Here is a 20,347-nt window from a genome sequence, read left to right on the forward strand (position 1 = left end):
CTGGGAAAGAGCTCTCTCAGTGCTGCAAAAAACCCACCCTGACCAGGGGAGTAGCTGCCAGTGCTGGGAGCATTTCCCCACCCTCGTGTCCCACCCAGCTACCAAGTGGCGGGATCTTTTACCAGCAATGGAGGGTGGGGAACCCTGGTGGGCCAGCTTATATTCCATCTTAGTTCTGGTGAAGACTTGCCACTTTTAGGTCTGTAATTGAGTGACCAAAAAGATTGAAGTGTTCTCCAACCAGTTTTTGCATGTTATAATTCTTGACATCTGATTTGTGTCCATTTATTCTTTTACGTAGAGACTGTCCAGTTTGGCCAATGTACATGGCAGAGGGGCATTGCTGGCACATGATGGCATATATCACATTGGTAGATGTGCAGATAAACGAGCCTCTGATAGTGTGGCTGATGTGATTAGGCCCTATGATGGTGTCCCCTGAATAGATATGTGGACACAGTTGGCAACGGGCTTTGTTGCAAGGGTAGGTTCCTGGGTTAGTGGTTCTGTTGTGTGGTATGTGGCTGCTGGTGAGTATTTGCCTCAGGTTGGGGGGCTGTCTGTAGGCAAGGACTGGCCTGTCTCCCAAGATTTGTGAGAGTGATGGGTCATCCCTCAGGATAGGTTGTAGATCCTTGATGATGCATTGGAGAGGTTTTAGTTGGGGGCTGAAAGTGATGGCTAGTGGCGTTCTGTTGTTTTCCTCATTGGGCCTGTCCTGTAGTAGATGAATTCTGGGTACTCTTCTGTCTCTGTCAATTTGTTTCTTCACTTCAGCAGGTGGGTATTGTAGTTGTAAGAATGTTTGATAGAGATCTTGTAGGTGTTTGTCCCTGTCTGAGGGTTTGGAGCAAATACAGTTGTATCGTAGAGCTTGGCTGTAGACAATGGATTGTGTGGTGTGGTCTGGGTGAAAGCTGGAGGCATGTAGGTAGGAATAGCGGTCAGTAGGTTTCCGGTATAGGGTGGTGTTTATGTGACCATCGCTTATTAGCACCGTAGTGTCCAGGAAGTGGATCTCTTGTGTGGACTGGTCCAGGCTGAGGTTGATGGTGGGATGGAAATTGTTGAAATCATGGTGGAATTCCTCAAGGGCTTCTTTTCCATGGGCCAGATGATGAAGATGTCATCAATAGAGCTCAAGTAGAGTAGGGGCAATAGGGGACGAGAGCTGAGGAAACGTTGTTCTAAGTCAGCCATAAAAATGTTTGCATACTGAGGGGCCATGCGGGTACCCATAGTAGTGCCACTGATTTGAAGGTATACATTGTCCCCAAATGTGAAATAGTTATGGGTGAGGACAAAGTCACAAAGTTCAGCCACCAGGTTAGCCGTGACATTATTGGGGATACTGTTCCTGACGGCTTGTAGTCCATCTTTGTGTGGAATGTTGGTGTAGAGGGCTTCTACATCCATAGTGGCCAGGATGGTGTTTTCAGGAAGATCACCGATGGATTGTAGTTTCCTCAGGAAGTCAGTGGTGTCTCGAAGATAGCTGGGAGTGCTGGTAGCGTAGGGCCTGAGGAGGGAGTCTACATAGCCAGACAATCCTGCTGTCAGGGTGCCAATGCCTCAGATGATGGGGCATCCAGGATTTCCAGGTTTATGGATCTTGGGTAGCAAATAGAATAGCCCTGGTCGGGGTTCCAGGGGTGTGTCTGTGCAGATTTGTTCTTGTGCTTTTTCAGGGAGTTTCTTGAGCATATGGTGTAGTTTCTTTTGGTAACTCTCAGTGGGATCAGAGGGTAATGGCTCGTAGAAAGTGGTGTTAGAGAGCTCCCGGGCAGCCTCTTGTTCATATGCTGACCTATTCATGATGACAACAGCACCTCCTTTGTCAGCCTTTTTGACTATGCTGTCAGAGTTGTTTCTGAGGCTGTGGATGGCATTGTGTTCTGCACAGCTGAGGTTATGGGGCAAGTGATGCTGCTTTTCAACAATTTCAGCCCATGCACGTCAGCGGAAGCACTCTATGTAGAAGTCCAGTCTCTTGTTTCGACCTTCAGGAGGAGTCCACCTAGAATCCTTCTTTTTGTAGTGTTGGTAGGAAGGTCTCTGTGGATTAGTATGTTGTTCAGAGGTGTGTTGGAAATATTCCTTGAGTCGGAGACGTTGAAAATAGGATTCTAGGTCATCGCAGAACTGTATCATGTTCGTGGGGGTGGAGGGACAGAAGGAGAGACCCCGAGATAGGACAGATACTTCTGCTGGGCTAAGAGTATAATTGGATAGATTAACAATATTGCTGGGTGGGTTAAGGGAACCATTGCTGTGGCCCCTTGTGGCATGTAGTAGTTTAGATTGTTTAGTGTCTTTTTTCTTTTGTAGAGAAGCAAAGTGTGTGTTGTAAATGGCTTGTCTAGTTTTTGTAAATTCCAGCCACGAGGAAGTTTGTGTGGAGGGTTGTTTTTTTGTGAGAGTATCCAGTTCTGAGAGCTCATTCTTAATCTTTCCCTGTTTGCTGTAGAGGATGTTGATCAGGTGGTTCCGCAGTTTCTTTGAGAGCGTGTGGCACAAGCTGTCAGCATAGTCTGTGTGGTATGTAGATTGTAATGGATTTTTTACCTTCAGTCCTTTTGGTACGATGTCCATCTGTCTGCATTTGGAAAGGAAGATGATGCCTGTCTGTATCTGTACGAGTTTTTTCATGAATTTCCGATCTTCCAGTTTTGGACAGTTAAGATAGCGACCTTCATGTCTGTGATTGCGTGACCACAGAGATTGAAGTGTTCTCCGACTGGTTTATGAATGTTATAATTCTTGACATCTGATTTGTGTCCATTTATTCTTTTACGTAGAGACTGTCCAGTTTGACCAATGGACATGGCAGAGGGGCATTGCTGGCACATGATGGCATATATCACATTGGTGGATGTGCAGGTGAACGAGCCTCTGATAGTGTGGCTGATGTTATTAGGCCCTTTGATGGTGTTCCCTGAATAGATATGTGATAGATTGTGTGACCAGAGATCAGATATCACCATCGGCCCTTTACATGCTCCTCCTCCCACTGTCCTCTCCCTGCTTTGCCCCTTCACCCCCACAAGTCCTGCTGCTCCTCCATATCAACCCCCACCCCAAACACACAGCAGGACATATCCCACTCCCAGCGCTGTGCGGAGAACCAGCTCCTGTTTGGAGCCCTGCACTTATTAACAGTATGGCCGGCAGACTCCTTCCTTCCCCCACTGCCTCTGGCTGGGCCAGCACCCTGGGAAAGCCCAAGACCCTCCAACCCGGGCCACTGGCCAGGAGGAGCCAAGCCCTGCGTGTGTCAAAGCCCTGGGCAATGCATGCATGGGGAAGCCGCTAAGCTCTGGACTGGGGTGGGAAACAATTTCCAGCCTGTTCCCAACCTGACCCTGCAGGCTTCACAGCAGCCCCCGGACAGGGGTTTAGTGCCCTCTTTGCCCTGCGGTCCAGCCCCCAAGGAGCGTGGGGCTGCTCTGTCCCCTAGGCACCCTCCCCTGCTGAGCTACCTCTCTGGCCGGGTTCTCTGAAGCCTCTGCAATCAGGTTACCTGGGCCCTGGTGCACAGTGCATTCTTAAGGCTTAACCCCTTCCTTCCCACGCTGTAGCCGGGGGGGACAGAAGGCATCTAGGTTGGTGGCCAGCAGAAGCATGGAGGTCTTAGCTAATTTATGATACTGTGTGGGCAGTAAGGGACAAGCTGCTTCCAGCCACGGTGGGGGGAACAAGATGAGATGAGCTCTGCAAAGACAAGGGCCAGGTCATCACTTCCCCTCTACTCCTCCTCTGTGGCTGGAAGCAGCTCCTAGCCCTTCCCTCCTGCACAGTGCCAAAAGGCTGCTGGTGGCCACATGCCATATTTTGGTATAAGCCCTTGCAGAAATGGGGGGAGGCATGTGAGCCTGCGTGCCCCCATCCATGTGTTGCCTTGGTAAGATGTGGCACCAGGTACCAGGAGCGGCAGGTCTGACCCGGGGGCCCAGCAAGGCATGGAGGGCAAAGAGCACCAGGCAGGGAAAGGGCCAAGTCTGTCAGTCACACACACATACACCCGTGTGAGAGAGGTGTATGGGCATGTGTGTGTGTCACCTCACCCTGCAGGTGTGGGAAGGTGTGTGTGGGGGTGTCACACACCCCTAAATGTGAACCCTAAAGCCTTAAAGATAAGAAGGTAAATAAAAAGAATCCAACTAGGCAGTATTTCTTTTTAATGGAGGCTCAGTCAACTTGATGTTAATTTGAATGTTTGTACTGCATAGTTCTGATTGATTGCCAGTGAACTCACTAGTAATTTTACGAGGTGTTCATACCCAGCACAGGGAAATATGGTCACCCTAATTATAAAACACACCACCATGTTGGTCTCTCTGACCTATTTTCTGACAGTCTGCCCTGAGATTGGCACTCACAGTTGTGAGCCACTCCAGACAGCATGAAATTAGGAGAACCTGGTATAGGGGGAAGGGGGCACATAGCACCCCTAGCATGGAGGGAAGTTGGGAATGGGGGGCAGACAGAGCTGGCCTGAGAGTGAAGGGGGGCCCTGGTTTAGAGGGAGGGAGTAATGGGGGGCACACAGAGCTCCTGGTGGGGGGAAGATTAGGGAAGTCTGGTATGGAGGGAGTGAAGGAAAATGGGGGGGTAGGGGAATGGGAGCACATTCAGAACCCCTGCTATTGGGGGAGGAATGGGGGGAGTGAGGAATGGGGTACACAAAGCCCCTGGTATGGGGGGAATGGGAGTCACACAGAGCTGCTGTCATTGGAGGGGGAAACGGGGGGGGTGTAGTATGGGAGGAGGAGGGACTTTGGGGGGCACACAGAGCCCCTGAAATAGAGGGGCATGGGAGCGTGGCATGCAGGAAGCTTGTGCGAGGGATGTGAGGGAATGGAGGGATGTGAGGATCCTCTGGGGTGTGAAATAAGTTCACCCGACAGTAGCAACCTAGTGTGTGACCCCCTTCGACACATACACTAAACCCAGAACATAAAGTTTGCAACATCAGCCTTATCCACAGGCCTGTGTCGGGGTACTGATATGGCAGGATGTACGAGGCTGCACAGGGTGACTGTTGAAAAAATAAATGAGAAAACTGAATGAGGTGATGGGGCTGGCTGCCTAGACAGGGAAAGGTACTTGGACAGAGCAATGCTGGGGAAGGTCAGGGGGAGCTAGGGTAGCTCTGGCCTGACCAACTCCCAGGCTGAGGGCCTGATACAGGGCCTGGAGGAGGTATTAGAGCTGCGGAGGGGCAGCCGGGGAGGAAGAGGCAGCAGGTCCACCCCCCTTGCTGATGATGAGTGGCCAGTTCAGACTGCAGTTTGCCCCTGAGGGAAGGGGCTAGGTGAAGAACGGCAGTGGGTCACTGAGGCGAGTGGTGGGATTAGGGGTAGCCAGTTCCCTGGAGGGGCAGCACCCAGAGAGTGGGGCACCGCCAGAGGGCGGTACCCCAGGAAAGTGCACCATGGTCTGGGAGGGATGCAGGGCCTAATGTGGTGGAGCTTGGAAAAGGGCAGGTAATTATGGGCAAGACACCACCTGCAGAGGGTGCTCCTGAGTGGCGAGAGCTAATTCCCTAGGTTGGCCAGCCTCGTATCTACCTCACAGTCTGTGTGAGAATCTAAAGAGATCCCATCCCCCAACGAAGTGTCTGTATTATGCAGTGGACGCTTATAGTAAGTCAGACATTTCAAGAAGTATTTTGGGGAGAGCCGCTGGCTGGTGTCCCTCTGGGTTTACAGGAAATTGGCAGAAGAGAAGAAGTCACGTCCCTAAAGAGCGCACATCATCCCCCTCTCCTGTGACCCTTGGCACCATCACAGGCTCTATTTGTATCCAGTGGTGAACCAAGATGAAACTGAAAGGGTTTAAGCTCAGGTTCAGACTGTCCTTCATCAGAGAGTGTCACTGGCAGGGCAAGAGCAGCTGTTTCGGGACACTGATATCTTTCTGCTCTCCCCCTGCTCCCAGGGACGTGCTCCCAGCCAGGATGCTGGTATGGCAGGGCCAGGTCACTACTGAGCTGTGACTAAGTCTACAGAATTAACAGTTTTCAGAGTAACAGCCGTGTTAGTCTGTACTCGCAAAAAGAAAAGGAGTACTTGTGGCACCTTAGCGACTAACCAATTTATTTGAGCATGAGCTTTCGTGAGCTACAGCTCACTTCATCGGATGCATACCGTGGAAACTGCAGCAGACTTTATATATACACAGAGAATATGAAACAATACCTCCTCCCACCCCACTGTCCTCCTGGTAATAGCTTATCTAAAGTGATCATCAGGTGGGCCATTTCCCACACAAATCCAGGTTTTCTCACCCTCCACCCCCCCACACAAATTCACTCTCCTGCTGGTGATAGCCCATCCAAAGTGACAACTCTTTACACAATGTGCATGATAAACAAGTTGGGCTATTTCCTGCACAAATCCAGGTTCTCTCACATCCCCCCCACCCCCATACACACACACACAAACTCACTCTCCTGCTGGTAATTAACAGTGATGATCAGATTGTGTCTGGCAAAACTGAACTGAGTTTATCAGAGTGGGTTCAGTCCAGACCTAGGCCAATCACATCACTCCCTTTCCCCTCAGGCACAGCCCTGGATCAGTTATTAGCAATCAGGTTAGAGTTCCACTCTTGGGGAGGTGACTCATTTATTAGCCTAGTCAGTCACTAGGGTTGCCAATTTTAGTTAGATGTATTCCTGGAGGTAAACTCCTCATGTTACATATCTTTAATTCAAGATTAATCTTTAATTCCTGGAGACTCCAGGGCAATCCTGGAGGGTTGGCAACCCCAGAGGGTTGGCAACCCTACAGTCAATCTGTAATTATATGCTACTGACACACCTAAGAGATGTGGGGAGTGTTTGTTCCCCACATTTCTAGTCACATGCCATCATGCCATGCAGTAGAGAGTCCTCCTTAACTTGGGGTCTTGAAACAAATGACCTGTTCTTTTATCACTGAGATTAATAACAAAGGGGAAGAAGTTTCAGTCATGTGTGTTGCAGTCGTACCTAGTGACCAACCGAGATCGGGGCCCCATTGTACTGGAAACTATACAAACAGAGGATGGCAGACAGTGCTAGTCTGAGGAACAATTCTAAATAGACCAGACAAAGACAGGGTAGGGGGAAGCGATATAACTCTCAGACAGAACCATCAATGGGATGGCAGCAGACCCCATGTTAGTGCCAGTGGGATGTGTGTTTTTTGGCAGTGGTGGTGCTGGGTTTAATTAGGAAGGGAGAAACTAAACAGAAAGACAAGAGAAGGGAGGATGCAGTGAGGAGGAAGGTCTGAGGGGCAGCAGTTTTGTGATATTACAGTCATTTTCTTTTTATCTCCATTATTATTTGAATCAGGTTCCGCACAGCCCGAGTGCCTCCCTCCCACATTCCCGGCTGCAGTGTACAGCCCAGTGAGCCTTAGCCCTGCTCTGGGGAGTGGGGTACACGAGTAGGACTTAGATTTGCTCTCTAGCTAACACCTATGCTATATATTTTTATTGGAGGTCGTTGGGCTTCTTCACAAGCAATATTATCACAAGCAGTAAGGTATAAACCCTTATAACTGTTACAAAATCTTCCTCTCCAGTCACCCACAAGGGAGAAAGCTTGGAAGCAAGTGCTGTGTTGGAGTTAAAATTTTGATCCCACCAGATCTTTTATACAAATATCCATCGTCAGAGAGTTACATATTAAATATAGACATTGCAGCTGTCACTTCTCTGTCTGCTGGGCTATGGGAGCCAAGAAACCCTTGGCAAACTTCCAGCCATGTTAGACAGAAGAGAGCAGGACCAGCCGGTCAGATATAAACATTTATAAACAGCCTCAGAGTAACTGAGGATTAAGGTTCGTGTTGATGTGATTAGATCAGCCACTGACCTCGCCACTGTTGATCATGACATGCTGTGAACTCACCTGTGTATGTTATTAGTAGGTTTTCACACACTGTGGACCAAAGCAGGGGTGGTCAGGGCTGCTCGTGGGTGGCTCCATCCCTACCTTTGCTGAGAGAAAAGGAGTACTTGTGGCACCTTAGAGACTAACCAATTTTTTTGAGCATAAGCTTTTGTGAGCTACAGCTCACTTCATCGGATGTGTACAGTGGAAAATACAGTGAGGATGTTTTTATACACACAGACCATGAGAAAATGGGTGTTTATCACTTCAAAAGGTTTTCTCTCCCCCCACCCCACTCTCCTGCTGGTAATAGCTTATCTAAAGTGATCACTCTCCTTACAATGTGTATGATAATCAAGGTGGGGCATTTCCAGCACAAATCCAGGGTTTAACAAGAACATCTGAGGAACGGGGGGCAGGGGGGGGGGGAGGAGGAAGGAATAAACAAGGGGAAATAGGTTACTTTTTATGATGACTCAACCACTCCCAGTCTCTATTCAAGCCTAAGTTAATTGTATCCAATTTGCAAATTAATTCCAATTCAGCAGTCTCTCGTTGGAGTCTATTTCTGAAGTTTTTCTGTTGTAATATCGCAACTTTCATGTCTGTAATCGCGTGACCAGAGAGATTGAAGTGTTCTCCGACTGGTTTATGAATGTTATAATTCTTGACATCTGATTTGTGTCCATTTATTCTTTTACGTAGAGACTGTCCAGTTTGACCAATGTACAGGACAAAGGGCCATTGCTGGCACATGATGGCATATATCACATTGGTAGATGTGCAGGTGAACGAGCCTCTGATAGTGTGGCTGATGTTATTAGGCCCTGTGATGGTGTCCCCTGAATAGATAGGTGGACACTGTTGGCAACGGGCTTTGTTGCAAGGATAGGTTCCCAGGTTAGTGGTTCTGTGGTGTGGTATGTGGTTGCTGGTGAGCATTCGCTTCAGGTTGGGAGGCTGTCTGTAGGCAAGGACTGACCTGTGTCCCAAGATTTGTGAGAGTGATGGGTCGTCCCTCAGGATAGGTTGTAGATCCTTGATGATGCGTTGGAGAGGTTTTAGTAGGGGCTGAAGGTGATGGCTAGTTCAGCAGGTGGGTATTGTAGTTGTAAGAATGCTTGATAGTGAAGAAACAGATTGACAAGCCAGAAGAGTACCCAGAAGTCACCTACTACAGGACAGGCCTAACAAAGAAAATAACAGAACGCCACTAGCCATCACCTTCAGCCCCCAACTAAAACCTCTCCAACGCATTATCAAGGATCTACAACCTATCCTGAAGGAGCTCACAAAAGCTTATGCTCAAATTAATTGGTTAGTCTCTAAGGTGCCACAAGTACTCCTTTTCTTTTTGCAAATATAGACTAACACGGCTGCTACTCTGAAACATGCCTTAGAGTGATTTAGCTTAACAAAGAGAAGGTGAAGGGGTGACTTGATTACAGTCTATAAGTATCTAAATGGGGAACAAATATTTTCTCTAGCAGAGATGGTATAACTCGCTCCAATGGATGGAAGTTGAAGCTACACAAATTCAGACTGGGAATAAGTTGTACATTTTTGACAGTGAGGGTAATTAGCCACTGGAACAATTTACCAAGGGTCATGGTGGATTCTCTATCACTGATCATTTTTAATTCAAGTTTGGCCATTAAAAAAAAAATCTGCTCTATGAATTATGGGGCAGTTCTCTGGCCTGTGTTATACAGAAGGTCAGACTAGACTAGACAATCACAATTGTCCCTTCTGGCCTTGGAATCAATGAATAAGCCCATCAGGAACTGATTAAATACTTAGGTTCCTGGGCAGGGTAAAGGGATGTACAGTAGGGAGAGGGCTGATGGGAGTTGTTGTGCCCTCATTAGCAAAGCCATCATACTTGTAAAGTATCCTTTTCCCATGTCTATCTTTCACAGTTCTGTTAAAGTTCTCCACATCTCCTTGCTGATGAAGAATGTAAGCCATACTTACAGGATGGGGGACTCTATCCTGGGAAGGGTACCAATATCCCACCTTCATTAAATAAGTCATTATTGACTAGAGCCTAAGCTACTTACACAGTTTTACTTAGGGTACGTTTACACTTCAAGCTGGGGGTCTGATTCCCAGCTCAGGTAGAGATACACACACTAGCTCTGATCCAGGTTGGGCACTAAAAATAACATTGCTGCAGCAGTGTGAGTGGCAGGAGGGACTAGCTGCCAGAGGATGTGGCTAGCATCGTGGATGGGTGTTTACACCTAGCCACTTGTGCCCCTACGACTACACTCTGGTTTTAGTGCACTAGAATGGGTTAGTGTCCTCGAGCTTGGAATCCTGAAAATGTAGCCAAGCCCCCACTAAAACTTACTGAGGCAACTGCCATTTGAAATCCTGAGTAAGGAGTTCAGGGTTTGAGCCATGTGTCTTTATTCTGTGCTCTGTCAGCATCTAGAGATCCCAACAAAGTGCCTGCTCTGCTTGATATACAGCAAGATCTCAGGCTGTCAGAAATGTAAATCAATTTAAATTTAGTAAATGAGTCAGGAACAGGATATGGAGAGGAAGGTATTTTGGGCAGAGTGGACAAACAGCTTTTCCCAGGGTTTATGGGAAATCACTGCAAGAGAATCATAGAATATCAGAGTTGAAAGGAACCTCTGGAGGTCATCTAGTCCAACCCCCTGCCCAGAGCAGGACCAATCCCCAATTAAATCATCCCAGCCAGGGCTTTGTCAAGCCTGACCTTAAAAACTTCTAAGGAAGGAGATTCCACCACCTCCAAAAAGAACGCATTCCAGTGTTTCACCACCCTCCGAGTGAAAAAAGTTTTTCCTAATATCCAACCTAAACCTCCCCCACTGCAACTTGAGACCATTACTGCTTGTCCTGACATCTGCTATCACTGAGAATAGTCTAGATCCATCCTCCTTGGATCCACCTTTCAGGTAGTTGAAAGCAGCTATCAAATCCCCCCTCATTCTTCTCTTCTGTAGACTAAACAATCCCAGATCCCTCAGCCTCTCCTCATAACTCATGTGTTCCAGACCCCTAATCATTTTTGTTGCCCTTCGCTGGACTCTCCAATTTTTCCACATCCTTCTTGTAGTGTGGGGCCCAAAACTGGACACAGTACTCCCGATGAGGCCTCACCAATGTCGAACAGAGGGGAACGATCACGTCCCTCGATCTGCTCGCTATGCCCCTACTTATACATCCCAAAATGCCATTGGCCTTCTTGGCAACAAGGGCACACTGTTGACTCATATCCAGCTTCTCGTACACTGTAACCCCTTGGCCCTTTTCCGTAGAACTGCTGCCTAGCCATTCGGTCCCTAGTCTGCAGTGGTGCATTGGATTCAGTCAGAAGGATGGGGGTCGATGCCAGCAGGAGGGGACGGCTCTTTCACTGGATGAGAATGTGGGAGGCTTGCAACCCATGAAACGAAAAGCTAAAAATAATGAGGTGTTTTATGAAAGGGGCCCCCGCTGTTACCCCAGCATTATGACTGAGACTGGGGTATGAATGAAGCCCAGTTTGTCCTCCCTTACAGGGGGGATCCCAAGCGTGTGACAAATGCTCCAGACCTCTCCCCTGGAGCCCCACAGAGGGGGAGCTGCAGTGACTGGGGCCTCTTGTACCCAGCTCTTGCCCCACCCTGCGCAGCACCAGAGCCTCCCGCTTCCCCTGCCGGCTCTGGGGCTGGGCCCAGACCCCTCCCTGACCCTGCAGCCCGGGCTCCCAGCACAGCCACAGCCCTGCCCAGGGGTCTGCAAGCCCTGAGGAGCCCTTTATAGCCCCCCCGGCACCCAGGCCAGCCCCTGATTGGCTGCTCCATTATCCTCTGTGCAAATTAGCTCCCACCCCCGAGGCTAATGAGGGCCCAGGTGGCTGTAAGGGGGGAGGGGAGCTTGGCATGTCCTGGGGTGACAGTTAAACCGACACAGCAGAGTCACCCTGTGGAGCTGGGGGTCACTAGGGAAGGGAGGGGGCAGTTCAGGGGGGCTGAGGTGCAGGAGGGGCTGCAGGGGTCAGGAGATGGGTTCAGGGGAGCAGAGGGCGTTGGGGGTTCATACAGGGCTCATTAGGGGGACTGAGGAGGGGGCCAGGATGGGGGAGGGGCAGAGTCCAGGCATTGGGTAGATTTGGGGGGCAGAGTTGAGGGGATTGTTGAGGAGGGGGAAGTTCAGGGGCAGTTTACAGGGGTCAGTGTTGGGGAGGGGGAGAAGTTCAGGCTGATCCCCTCCCTCCCCAAGGCAGGGCTGTGGGGCACAAACTGGCTTTATTAGCAGGCAAGGACTTTCTCCTCCTCCCAGCCCCATGCGGTTTGGGGCTGGGGGCACAGAGGTTGGAGCAGGGGAGGGGTGTTATCAAGCCAAAGGGCGGGGGGTTGTTTGCTTCAGGGCAGGGAGCAGAATGGGGCGGGTGCCGTCCAAAGGGCAAGCGAAGGAGATGGAAGCAGGAGGCGGCAGGTGGCAGTTCAGGGGGCATGAGGGGCAGGAGGGGGAAAAGGCTTTTTGGGGGTCACTGAAGGGCAGGAGGTGCAGGGCGAGGCAGGGTGTCAGGAGGCAGAATGCTTCCCCCTGCCCCCCCCCAATTAGCCCAGCTGGGCCCCTCTGCCCTGGGGTGGGGAACTCCCAGGGGCTGCTAGGGTGCCCAAATAGCAAGTTTGAAAAATCGGGACAGAGTGTGTGTGGGCTAATAGGCACCTATACAAGAAAAAGCCCTGAATATTGGGACATCTGGTCACCCAAGCCCCTGCAGCGTCCCTGCCCCAGGAGACCTGTTGCCCCATTGCCCCCAGGCCGAGCTGTGGGAAGGGAGACCTGAGCCACCCAAAGGAGGGAGGCCGGAGAACCTCAGTGCAGCAGCAGGAGGGGAGAAGGGCCCAGTGCTGGGAGCAGCGGAGAGACAGAGCCCATATGTGAGGTGTAAGAATTGGATGGGGAGAGGTGGGAATTAATGATCACCTGGAGAGTGGGAGGCCCTGAGTGGCAACACTAGGATTGGTCGCGTTCTGTGTGTTTATTATTGACTTGGAATAATGGACTAAAAACTTGAGATAGGAAAACTTGCCCGGGACACCGAATTCTTTTGTTTGGGTGGATTGTGAGGAATTTCAAAAAGAGCTTGATAATGTCAGGCAACATTCAATGCGTCTGTGCAAGGTGCTGCCTTTCAAGAAGGCTGACTTAAGAAAATTCAGGGAGTTGGTAGGTAAGATCCCTGGGTAGCAAGTCTAAAGGGAAAAACAGTTCAAGAGTTGGCAGTTTTTCAGAGACATTATTACTTGCCTGTAGCAAGGCGAAGGCTCACCGGCATAGCGCCTCCTGCTGGTCATCTTGGAAGTCAGCTCTTCAGCACTGGGAGCCCCCTCTGCAGGCTGGTGTCTTGCCTGCCTTAGGGCCCCCATATCCCTCCTGGACCTCGGTGCCCCTTTACCTTGGGGTGCTGCCCCCTAGCTGTACCCCCACACTCTGGGTCTCCCCTCCCAGGGGAACCCCCAACCCTCTAAACCCACCTTGCCTCAGTGGCTCCTGCAAGTCATCATCTAGCCGCTGCTCACTGGAGCAGACTGCAGTCTGTAATGGCCACTCATCATTGGCAAGGGGGTAAGATCTGCTGCCTTTGCCTATCCCCAGGCTGCCCCTCTGCCTCCCCAGTACCTTTCTTAGGCCTTAGCCTGGGGATTTACCAGGCTGCTGCTCCCCAGCTCCCTTTGCCCTTTCCCAGCACTGCTCCACTTCAGGTACATTGCTCCCAGGCAGCTAGCCCTTCTCCCTCCAGGGCTAGAGTGATACTCCTCTCACTTCTGGCCCCAAGCCCTCTTATAAGGGCCAGCTGGACCCTGACTGAGCTGGCCACAGCTGTGGCTGCTTCCCGAATCAGCCTAGCCCAGCCACAGCCCTCTCTAGGGATGCTTTTAACCCGTTTTACTGGAGTGGGGCAGTTGCCCCACTACAAGGCCTAAAAGCAAACTATTCCACTGCATAGGAAAGATAGGAAGTATAGCCAGAGACCATGCTGGCTTAACCAGGAGATCCTCAATGATCTAAAAATCAAAAAATTGTTGTACGTAAAGTGGAAACTAGGTCAAATTACGACAAAGGATGAACATAAACAACACAAGTATGTAGGGACAAAACGAGAAAGGCCAAGGAACAAAACAGATCATAGCTAGAGACATAAAGGGTGACAAGAAAACATTCTACAAATACGTTAGAAGCAAGAGGAAGATCAAGGACAGGGTAGGCCCATTACTCAATGAAGAGGGAAAAAAACAATAACAGAAAATGTGGAAATGGCAGAGGTGCTTAATGACTTCTTTGTTTCAGTGTTCAAGAAGAGGGTTAGTGGTAATTGGACATCTAGCATACTGAATGCCAGTGAAAATGAGGTGGGATCTGAGGATAAAATAGGAAAAGAACAAGTAAAAAATTATTTAGACCAATTAGATGTCTTCAGGTCACCAGGGCCTGATGAAATGCATCCTAGAATACTCAAGAAGCTGACTGAGGAGACATCTGAGCCATTAGTGATTATCTTTGAAAAGTCATGGAAAATGGGAGAGATTCCAGAAGACTGGAAATGGGCATCTATAAAAAGGAAAATAAGGACAACCTGGGGAAATACAGACCAGTCAGCTTAACTTCTGTACCTGGAAAGATAATGGAGCAAATAATTAAGCTCTAAATTTGCAAACATCTGGAAGATAATCAGGTGATAAGTAATAGTCAGCATGGATTTGTCAAGAACAAATCGTGTCAAACCAACCTGATAGCTTTCTTTGACAGGGTAACAAGCCTTGTGGATGGGGAGAAGCAGTAGATGTGGTATATGTTGACGGTAGTAAGGCTTTTGATGCAGTCTCACATGACCTTCTCATAAACAAACTAGGGAAAGACAACTTAGATGGAGCTACTATAAGATGCGTGCAAAACTGGTGGAAAACCATTCCCAGAGAGTAGCTATCAATGGCTAACTTCCTGTCAGGGTGGTTAAGCACTGAAATAAATTGCCTGAGGGGTTCTGGAATCTCCATCAATGGAGATTTTTAAGAGTAGGTTAGACAAACACCTGTCAGGGATGATCTAGATGATGCTTAGTCATGCCATGAGTGCAGGGGACTGGATTAGATCAGTGGTTCTCAGCTGGGGGTCAGTGAGCCCTTTCAAGGGGGCCGCGGAGCCCCACGGCTGAAACCTGGAGCCCCAGTGCTGAAGCCTGCCCCCCCCTTCCCCCTAAGCCAGGAGCGGTGCGGGTCTGAAGCCAGTGGGCCCCCTGCTGTAGTTAGGAGCGGCGCGGGGCTGAAGCCCGTGGTGCCCTCCCCATCCCCCGCAAGCCGGGAGTGGCGCAGCCAGAAGCTAGGTGGGGCTGAAGCCGGCAGGGTCCCCACATCCCCTCCTAGCTAGGAGCAACGCGGTGCTCGAGCCGGCAAGCCTACCCTCCCCCACAAGCCAGGAGCAGCGGGGAGGCTGAAGCCGGGAGTCCCAGTGCCTTGCCCCTGAAGCTGGGCATTGCACTGGAAGCCCCCCTGCCTGCATACAGCCCATAGCTACCCCCTGCCTGCACCCTGAGCTACCCCCTGCCCATACACAGTCCTTAGCTATCCCCTCCCTGCACCCTGAGCTACTCCCCTCATTTCACACAGCCCCTAACTAACCCCCTGCCTGCACCCTGAGCGGTTTTCAAACCTTTTGAACTGAGTCCCCACTTTGAGATATATTTTTGGTTGCATCGCCCCAGAGCACAGACAAGCTGGGTGCCCTCCTGAGTGAGTCAGGGGGTGGAGATGGCACATCCTCCCTGGACCCTGCTCTGTGGAGATGGGATGAACCATGCCAGGCATTCCTCCCCCCGCCCCCCCAAAAAATAGAAGTAAAACTATGCCTATGCCCAAGTGTGTCCCCTTGGCCTGGAGCCCACGCTTCCCCCCTGCCGGGCCCTATTGTTTTTATAGGATGTTGAATGGGGTCTCAGCAAGAAAAAGGTTGAGAACCCCTGGATTTGATGATCTCTCAAGGTCCCTTCCAGTCCTATGATTCTATGTGGAAAGGAACAACTGAAACCGGGTGACATGGGCAAATCCACTGAGCAGCTGGGCTGACAGATAGAGTACGGCAACTGCGTGGCATGTGGCAATGAAGAGAAGAGATTCCCCCGTGGGACAGTAGACGGAGCCACTGCCCAATCCAGCTACACTCACAGCCCCACTGTCGAGAAGAGACTCAGAGAGGGAGTGTCATGGTTTGGGGTCACTGCAGAGAGTTTGGGCCATCAGTGTTGTTACTGGGGATTTCTAACGCTACATATTTCAGTCTGTTTGTGTGTGTGTGTGTGTGTGTGTATAGTTATCTAATTTCCCTTGTAACTGTGGAAACTCCAGTCTTTGGGTTGGGGTTTAACTGCTTCACCTGAGGGTTGCTCTGTTGACTCCAGAGCTGGCCCTGCCTATCCCACCACAGCGGTTACTAACTTGTGCCCCATTGGGTCTCCACCCCATCCCCCCCAGTGATAGCTCAGGGCTCCGTGAAATTTTCTCACTGTTTAAGTGAGAAAACAAAGCCCGTTTTTCATGAGGTCAGTCATTCTTATCAGCATCAGGCCTCTCAGAAGGGCTAATTTAAATGTTAAGGGTTCCTGCATCACTTGGGATCTTGGGTTTGTTCTTTGGAAGTATCACATCTCCTGAAATGTTTGCTGACCTCACCCACTATCCTTCCTCTCAGGGCTAAATAAAACAAAAAGTTCCAAGGCAACATTTCAAAATAAATAAGCCAGCACAAAAAAGTCCGTTCCCAAGTTTATTTTGTTTAACTGTAAATGGTTTTCTGTTGCTTCTTATGCGTGATTACATTAAAACAAGAATACTAATTTCTTAATGCACAATAGGGAGAGTAAATGACAGTCATGCTCTAAATATAGCAGTTTAATTGTCTTCAACGGATTCTAATTGTCTTCAACTAAGCTATTGCTGGAAATGGCCAGGTCCTGCTGCAGCTCTTTGCAAAAGCTGTCTAAAAAGGCAGAAACTGTGTTATTGTTTTTATTTATGGAGTTTTTCAGAATTCCCTTGATTTTATTTATTATTCTGGATAGAATCCCTTTCTCCAAATCTCTCAAACTTGCCTTCCCTTCATAGTGGTCTATCAGACATCTCTGTATCCAGGATTTGACAAACTCTTCATAGTTACTTATCTATTTCACATAGTTGTCAAAGTTCATCTCTTCCAGCAGCTTCTTTAGCAAAAAGAACTGAAAGAAGCTTTGGCTGGCGTATTCAAGGGCCTGTTCACTGCTGAGAAAATTGTCAACTATTTCTAGTCCGAGCCTTTTGTTGACATAACCCACCAGGGCAGGTTTGAGACACTGATCGCAGAAATTCCTCACCCTTGTTTGGCTTTCCTTCTTTTCCAACTAGAGATCAGTAAATATGGAGAAATAATGAGGTTTCAGCTTCTCCAGATGTTGCTGAGGATCATTTTCTTTGATAAAATCTTCATGCATCTTCTGAAATGCCAAGCTGCTTCCCCCAAAACGTGACGCTTCAGGTCAACTTCAAACAAAGGAGAAGTGTGAAGTTGCTCAATCTCCTCCTCTTTTAACCTCTCATTAACCATATGCAGCAGTTCTCCACAATAGGTTTCATCATAGTCTGTTTTGGATTTAACTTTTTCTTCAATGTATTTCTTGCATTCAGTCATTAAAGATAGAGCAAACTCTTCAGTTTTACAGTAACATTCCTGTGAGAAGTATTCTGCAACTGCTCTGGTCCATTTTAAGTTTAAGTACTCCTTCTTCATTGTGAAAGACTTCATTCTATAATCCAGCAGGCTTTTTGCATGTTGTAGTATCTGTCTGACAGCACCCGCTCTGTGCTTCAGATCCTTTCTCAGCTGGAGATCCATATCTTGAACAACTTGACGTTTCTGTAAAGTACAGAGCGTTAACTCTGACAAGGTTTCTCGCCACATCGTTTCAAATTCTTTTTTCAGTTTCTCATGGTCTAATTTATCTTCTCTGTTTCGGTATTCAGCCAAGAGTCTGTCAACTTCCCCTTCAATTTTCTGCTTGTACTCAGACTGGATATTGTCTATCTTGTGCTGTCCTCTTCGTATTCGAATTGCTTCCTTACAGTTACTGGTTGAAGAATTTTCAAGTTCTCTTTTGAGGCTATTTGCGCTCCTTTTGAAATCTTCTCTGTACTTTTCTATCAGGTTCAAATTTGGAGCTTCACTTTTAAAATACTGTTCTCAGTTATTCAAGAGCTTCTGTTCTCCCTGCTGTAGCTTCCCTTGTGCTTCCATTTTTAAGCTGTGAAAGAGATCACCCTCTAGTGTCTCTGGCAGCTGATTCTGGATAAAAGTTTCTTTTTCAGATATCCAGAGATACATCTCCTTGCGGAAACCCCATTCCCATTCAGAATACTTCATAGACAGCTGGTGATAGGCTTCAGCTACAAGGCTATTTCTAAAGCTAAAGATGAAGTTCTCATGTTTCACTGACTTCCACAGGCTCTTCAACCATACAATAAAATCAGGAATATCCTTTCCAGCTCTTTTCCGTGAACGGTTCTCTATGAATTCAAACAGGTATTTCTTTAGCTCACACACACTCTCACTGTATCCAGTGTTTACGGGAGCCATGGGAGGGACTCCATGCCGCAAGTCAGGCATGTACCAATTGTGTTTTTCTGGGTCATACTCCATAATATCAGAAAATGCCATTTCCCTGCTTTGCTTTTCCATCCTTGCTGCAGCTTTGGTCATTTCATTCAGCTGCTCCAGGAGGTGTTTCCTGTCCCTCATGTTTTGATCATGAGCAGACACATCACTGACATTCTGGTGCACAAACTGGCAGTTTGGCTGTTATCCTATTTCCTTCATTCTGAGAAATGCATGGACCACAATTTGCAGAACATCCTTCATTTCTGTGGCATTCTCCATGGTCATGTTAACGATGGTGATGTCACTCAGTCCAATCACCAGGGTGGCCAGCTCATTGTCATGTTGATAACTGTCTTCCAGTGCTGTTAGTTCAGGGGCCTTCAGACCTTCAGTGTCTATCACCAGGATGAAATCACAGCCAAGCAGCTCCTGAACAGCTTCTGTAACTTTAATGAGTGTCATGAACGCTCCTCGCGTACATCGATCGCTACATTGATCAACTGCAGGCAGAACATGGTGTTGAGAAGAGTGGATTTCCCAGTACTCTGCACTCCCAGCACTGTTATAACCACCATTCTGGATCTACCCCCTAGTCTGATATGGAGATGAGTTAGAACATCTACTACCCAGCTCATGGGGATGTTGGAGGCATCTCCATCGATCAGCTCCACAGGAAACCCTTCCAGCATCAGGTCAGCTGCTGTGCATGGGAGATGGGAGAATTGTCTTTGGCTTTCTTCCATTTTCCCTTCTTTAACCATTGAGCATTCAGCGTCATAGAACTGTCCCAACTCACGCATGAAATGCTCCACCCCCAAGGAACTATCAGATATTAATTTATCTAATTCCTCCAGCTGTTTTCGGTCCACTCCTGGAGTTTCACATTTCTCTTTATAGTCTGCCCACATTTCAGAAAGATTCCCCCTAGCAATATTATCCAGGCTAAATTTCATCCATTTCAGAAAGTAATGTTTCTCCACTGGATTCAACTGTACTATTCCATTGATAAACTTAGTCAAACCATTAGTACGGTCACACTGATTCTGCTGTCTACGTATTTCTAACCATTTCTGTTTCAGTGCAGATTTATAGTCTTCAATGGCCACGTCCCCTTGCCTTTTCATTTGGCACATCTCTTTTTCCAATTGAGCCAAGTTTTTCCATGGGTCTCCTTGCAGGCTCAGCATTCCCCTTTTGTATTTCGCCCCATCTCTTATTTCTGCAGTGATTTCTTCAGTATATTTCCTCGCACACTGACATGCCTGACACTCCTCATCCACCTGGATTCCTAGGTCACGTGCCGTCACAGCCATGGCTTCCAAACTCACTGTCTTCGGAGATGAATTCACTATGGTTCCTATGGTGGACTTCACCTTTTTCCACAAATCCTGCATTATTCATGGTACTATCTTTCACCAGTACTAGTGATTTGCTCAGTTTCAACACTGAGGACAGCTTATTAAGAAATCCCAGAGTTTCTTTGGGTTTCTTATTCTTGCAGTTGAGGATGAAGTAATATTTAGAGCTGGATTTTTTCAGAGATGATAACAGCTCGTATTCTCTCTCACCGATGCTCTCGGTAACTATGAACACTGCGGAGGAGACCGCTGTTAAAAAGCTAAACTGTAGCCAGTGGGACTCAATGTCTCCGTGCAGATTTGTAACTGCAATGGGTTCTGGGAAAAGATCAGAAATTTCCGTCCCCCCAGGGAAATACCAGGAAATCTCAACCAGCCCATCTGCGATTTTCTGAAGGAAGTTCCCAGACTCCATGTCCCAATGGATAAAGAAATCGTGGTGCTGCTGGGAGGG

The 20,347-nt window shown here is 48.5% G+C and overlaps 1 pseudogene; it reads right to left on the bottom strand.

The window, feature by feature from the left end:
- Nucleotides 1-13,209, bottom strand: part of LOC140912858 (up-regulator of cell proliferation pseudogene) — a 71,061-nt pseudogene extending 57,852 nt beyond the window's left edge.
- Between the last annotated feature and the right edge of the window lie 7,138 nt (nucleotides 13,210-20,347).

This window comes from Lepidochelys kempii, chromosome 6, assembly GCF_965140285.1.
Source record: "Lepidochelys kempii isolate rLepKem1 chromosome 6, rLepKem1.hap1, whole genome shotgun sequence".
NCBI classification, from domain to species: domain Eukaryota; kingdom Metazoa; phylum Chordata; order Testudines; family Cheloniidae; genus Lepidochelys; species Lepidochelys kempii.